The sequence below is a fragment of the Budorcas taxicolor genome, chromosome 14 (genome assembly GCF_023091745.1).
Source record: "Budorcas taxicolor isolate Tak-1 chromosome 14, Takin1.1, whole genome shotgun sequence".
Classification (NCBI taxonomy): Eukaryota; Metazoa; Chordata; class Mammalia; order Artiodactyla; family Bovidae; genus Budorcas; species Budorcas taxicolor.
The window spans coordinates 84,322,789-84,328,788 of record NC_068923.1 but is presented as its reverse complement, the minus strand read 5'-3'; positions in this window follow the sequence as shown (position 1 = coordinate 84,328,788).

Genomic DNA, 6,000 nt, shown 5'->3' with positions numbered 1-6,000 from the left:
TGGAGCTTCAGCTTCAGTCTCAGTCCTTCCAATGAATATTCAGGACTGATTTCCTTTAGGATGGACTGGTTGGATCTCCTTGCAGTCCAAGGGACTCTCAAGAGTCTTCTCCAACACCACACTTCAAAAGCATCAATTCTTCAGTGCTCAGCCTTATTTATGGTCCTACTCTCACATCCATACATGACTACTAGGAAAAGCACAGCTTTGACTAGATGGACCTTTGTCAGCAAAGAAATGTCTCTGCCTTTTAATATACTGTCTAGGTTTGTCATAGCTTTTCTTCCAAGGACCAAGCATCTTTTAATTTCATGGCTTCCATCACCATCTGCAGTGATTTTGGAGCCCAAGAGAATAAAGTCTGTCACTGTTTCCATTGTTTCCCCATCTATTTGCCATGAAATGATGGGAGCAGATGCCATGATCTTAGTTTTCTGAGTGCTGAGTTTTAAGCTAGCTTTTTTACTCTACTCTTTCACCTTCATCAAGAAGCTCTTTTAGTTCCTCTTCACTTTCTGCCATCAGGGTGGTATCATCTAAGGTTATTTATATTTCTCCCAGCAATCTTGAGTCCAGCTTGTGTTTCATCCAGCCCAGCATTTCACATGATGTACTCTGCATATAAGTTAAATAAGCACAGTGACAATATACAACCTTGACATACTCCTCTTTCTATTTGGAACCAGTCTGTTGTTCCATGTCCAGTTCTAACTGTAGCATCTTCACCTAAATACAGGTTCCATATAACATGTGGAACATGTGTAAAGTTTAAAACTACATAAATAAATACTCCATTTTTAATGGTTATACACAAATGTATTTAAAAAACAAAAGACCACAGACCAGAAGAATATGCACTAATATTAGAAAGCTATTGCTCTTGGAAGATTGGAAGAGAAATATTATTCAGAGTATTTGAGAGGTCCCAATATTTGACTCTCTCCTCTACTAACCTCAGGATCAATTAACAAACAAACAAAAAAACGATGACAACTGAAGAGAAAAATATTGCCTCTATTTTAATGAAGTCTAGGTTGAGGACTGCAGTGTAGAGATACAGAAAAATAGATTTTACAATACTGAAAATAAACTTAGACAAAGATGTCCATACTGTCACTAGCAGCTTTGGACATAAGTTTATGTATATAAATAGATCATATGTATGTAAATAGATCATTCGTTGAGGGTCAAATCTTGTAGGGTCTTTCTCCCTGTAAAATTGTTGTGCTGTGGGAGAGCAATATTGTGATTTTACTGTCTGAAGAGGAGGAGCTGAATGCCCAAACCCTGTTTTTTCTCTCAGATTCACCAAAATAAACAGCCCCGCCTCAGAAAACAGAGAAGTGTTTGCAGAGGCCAGTATTGCTGCGCTAATGACAGTGACCTCTATGTCTAAGGAGACAGCACCAGTAGGCAGTAAGATTTCCTCTCTAGAAGATTTAAAAATGGCTTACAAAGAATGCAAGCTTCCCAATTGCAGCAACTGCGATCTGTTTTGCTCCCTGATAAATCCTAAACACCAAGAACTGCTGCCCCACAGCAGGTGCTCAAAAATACTTGCTGAATGAATGAAGACCTTATTTTCTTAAAAAAAAAAAATGTTCTGAAGAAAGCACCACTGGGTGTTAACACTTATTTATTTTTGATGAAGGGTACATGTATATTGTGATACTTGTTTGATTCTTCTATAAGTTTGGAATTTTTCCATACACAAAGTATGAGGCTAGAGATAATCTTAGCAGTAAAGGTAGGCAAAGAACAGATCTTGAAGACACTCACATGCCTTGTAGATGGGTTAGGTTCTAAGAACAACTGACAAAAGTTTACTGAAGCCACACCGCTTCTGAACTTCATGAGTCTAGGTCCATTTCCTGGATTAAGGATCACCTGCAACAGAAATGAGAAAGAAAAGAAATCTGGTAAACGAAAATAAAAAATTGACATAAACTATAGTACTATTTTTGCATCCTTCCTGTTTTGACATATTTTGATGGAAAATCCCTCTTGATGGATACCATGAATGGAAAGGGATGTTGCCCCAAAGCATCTGATTTCAGACAAAAATACTGTCAGTGTAGCCAAAGCCCAGTTTGTATGTGATTTACTTCTGCTTCAGAGTTTCTTCTAATATCCAAGATTCTAGTGGTGGTAAGAGAAATAATCTGATCATTAAAGAGAGTTTTGTGTGTTTTTTAACCCCAAAGATAAGAAAGGCAGGTTTTTATAGTAAAATAAGTTGAATAAAATGTGTGCCTTTGACAATTTCTTTTATCCTTGCCTTTCAAGTAAACTTAAAGGTGCTTGAGTAAAGGCTCATTGGCATTGTATTTAACAGTTTTCAGAGTCCTGATACTACATAGAGATCCTGCCCTCCACAACACACACACACACACAATTACATGAATAGCCTTGCTCTCTTCTGCTTCCCTCAATTGTGAGAGCTCAAAATGGACCTGGCATCAACTTAACCAGAGTCAGCTTCCCTTCCACAAGTTGAGGAACACAAAATCTCACAGTATTAATACAAGATGGGAAGAGACAGTATATATATATATATATATATATATATATATATACTGATCATATACATATATATATATATATGATGTGTGTTTCGTTACATCTGAGTCTCTGTGGCCCCAAAGACTATGGCCCTCCAGGCTCCTCTGTCCATGGAATTTTCCAAGAAAAAATATTGGAGCTGGTTGCCATTTCCTACTCCAGGGGATCTCCTGACTCAGGAATCAAACCCACATCTCTTGCATCTCCTGCTCAGATTCTTTACCACTAACACCACCTGGGAAACATATATATGTATTTATACACATATACACAAAAGATTTTTTTTAAGCAATTAAAATTAGAGAACTCTTGGTTAATAACAAAATTTATGGGAAAGTACTTTGGGTGATGTAATGTGTATATGTGTTTAGAGTCTGAAAATAAGGGAGAAAAACCCAACCTTTCTGAAAATTAATCCTCAGTGTCAATTCCGTTAGATGTTTCTTATGTTTTTTCTTCTTCTTCCTGATCTGTTGACCACCAAGATACTTAAAGGTTGAAAGAAAACTCTATTTCCTCAGCAGGATTACGTAAGGAAGCAAAATTTCCACTAAAGTCAGGATGATCTATTCATTTAAACATTTCTCTTTAGAACCTCCTACAACGGTGATAAAGAGAATGGGCTTCTGGACCCAGGGTGCCTTATAAAATCCTGGCCCCAGCACTCCCTAGCTGCAAACTGACCTTGAGTGAATAATCAAACCTCTCTACAACATAATTTTCTCAACTATAAGTAGGGTGTTTTAATATTTGCTAACTCACTGGGCTGGGATGTTAAATAAGCTAATATATCAAAATAACTTAGCAGAGTATATAACATATTAATCAGTCAATAAATGTTGGCAAATGGGTTACTGACATTTTAAATTATTAATAACAATTTACATGACCTTGCCCATTTGCAGCATGTCTATTGATAGGTATGCGCTACCAAAATACATAGGCAACAAGAAAACATTGAATAGCTAACGCATTGATTTGAGTTCATGGTTCTTGACCTCACCTTTTAGTTAATTCAGTGAGGCAACTAATTGTTTCATTTTGTGTTGATAAAGCTTCATCTGGTAAATCCCTCAAGATTTAAATCCTATTTTTAGTTCATCCACTTTATTTAATGACAGATACTGACTATTAGCAGTAGCAACAGTGTTAGTCATTCAGTTGTGTCCGACTCTTTGCGATCCCATGGACTGTAGCCCCCCAGGCTCCTCTGTCCGAGGAATTCTCCAGGCAAGAGTACTGGAGTGGGTTGCCATTCCCTTCTGCAGGGGAATCTTCCCAACCCAGGGATCAAACCCAGGTCTCCTGCATTGCAGGCAGATTCTTTACTATCCAAGCTACCAGGGAAGCCCCTTATGTTTTTTCAAAGTTGTTTGATGCGAAAGATAATGTACTTGCTTCTGGTTTCAATTTTGTCTGCATGCTGTTCATGTTTCCTGAGAAAACTGAAGCTCCTAGAGAATAATCCCACTTTTATTGCATAGAGCGCTCATATCAGCATATGAGAAGCTACATTATACCCTGAAAGTGTTAGAAGTAAGAATTAGTAATTTAATAAATGGCCCGAAGCAAGGACTTCAGGCAGCAGCTTGGTCCTGGTGGTCATGTTCTCTTACCAACTGACTGCGGTCTTGGCCACCGTGATGTATCAGTTGGACGTCTAACTTCAGGGTGTCTGGGGGCTTCTGAGGAGGGGTGAAGTCAGAGTCTTCCTTCATAGTAACACTGATTCCCAGTCTTCCTCTTGGTGGGGGTTAGACTGGGAGACACATTGAGAGGTAGCTTGTTGGTGGTGAAAGTGGAGGGGAAAACATACCCGAGTGAGCCCATTCAAGGCAGAAACTGGAAGCTGAATGGGAGGGACAGAGAGCAGGGGGTGGAGCCCAGGCAGCTGAGAAAACAAGGAGACAACCTGCATTTGCATCAAGTCTACATTCCAGTTGCCACAAGGTTTGGCTGTTCAGTCTTATTCTTGCTTAAAACACCTTTTTTTTTTTTTCTTTTTTTCCTGGCTTTCCTTGAGGATTGGCTAAGATTCCTGTTTCCTTTATTTTTATAAGATTCCCTGTAGGAGGTAACCTGAATGAATCCTTGTTCCTTGCAAACAAAAGAACCTATATAAGAACCAAAATAGCAGAAAAAATCGTTAACTTTGGGACTTAAGATATGTACCGTATTAATGTAGTTTATTAGTGCACCAACATTCAATAATGAAAAAATGCATTTATAGGATTTTAATACTGGACAATCTTTTACATTCTATAGCAAGATATTTTGTTTCTTTTCCATGCCTAACCTATGGGGGAAATGTATGAGTTTATTTCCATAAACTCATATTTTAAGCACTTGTGTAGATGTAATGCGTTAGGGACTTATGCTAATTTCATATAGCAATATTAAAATAATTAGCATAGCTTTATTTTAAAATAATATTCTTATTATTGTTCATATTATAGAAGTTTAAGGATATAGAATTCTTTAAAAAAATCCTTTGGGCTTTAACTTTTACATAACGAAAATGATTAGTCTTTTCAACTATCACACAGTATACATTTCCTGTGACTATTAAGTAATTTAACTGTTGATGATAATTTTGATATTTGCGACCTTTGATACTGAAGTATTGAAAGCACAATAAAATCTGTCTTTGCATGCCCTTTCCTTTGTGCATTTAAATATGAAGCAGTAGGCTTGTGCCACTTTATTCTGATGGAGGTAGAAGGGGAGATGGAAGTGGAAGTCTGCCACTGAATTTGAATTATGTAGGGAACATAGCCGTGTTGTACTCTCTTGTCAATATCTCCTTCCAGCTGGTGCTGACATAATTAGGCACATCAAGCACAGAAGAAGACATTTTAAATTCAAAGCACTGTTCCAAGTCCTGTGAGCAGCTATGAAAGGTGCCTGAAGTAATCAATAACACATGGTAAGGTACGCAGTTGTAGTAGGTTATCCACCCACCTTGGGTCTATTATAAGACATAAAGAAGTAGAAAAGCCAAGACTGTTAACTTCTTAAGTGTAGCCTTGTTTAAAGAGTTTGACTTATTAGAACTGTATTTTCTTGAAAAAATCCATCAGGCTTTAACTTTACATAACAAAAATGCTTAGTCTTCTCAGCTATTACACAGTATGCAATTCCTGTGACTATTAAGTAATTTAACTTAGAATTGAATCTTTCATCACAGGCATAATGCAGATAAATGTAAACTAACTGAGACCAGAAACTTTTAACTTCCATTGTTTTCTACCCTACCCCCAGCATCTAACAGGGTATGTGTCAGCTAGTAAGTGAGCAATAAGTTATTGTCAAACAGAATGTATATGGAAATGGAGAATCCTGGTCTTACTTATCCTTATTAGTCAAGTGGGAATATAGTGTACATTATGGGATTGTTATGTGGATTAGAAATAAATTAGATAAAGCCTCAAAGCATCT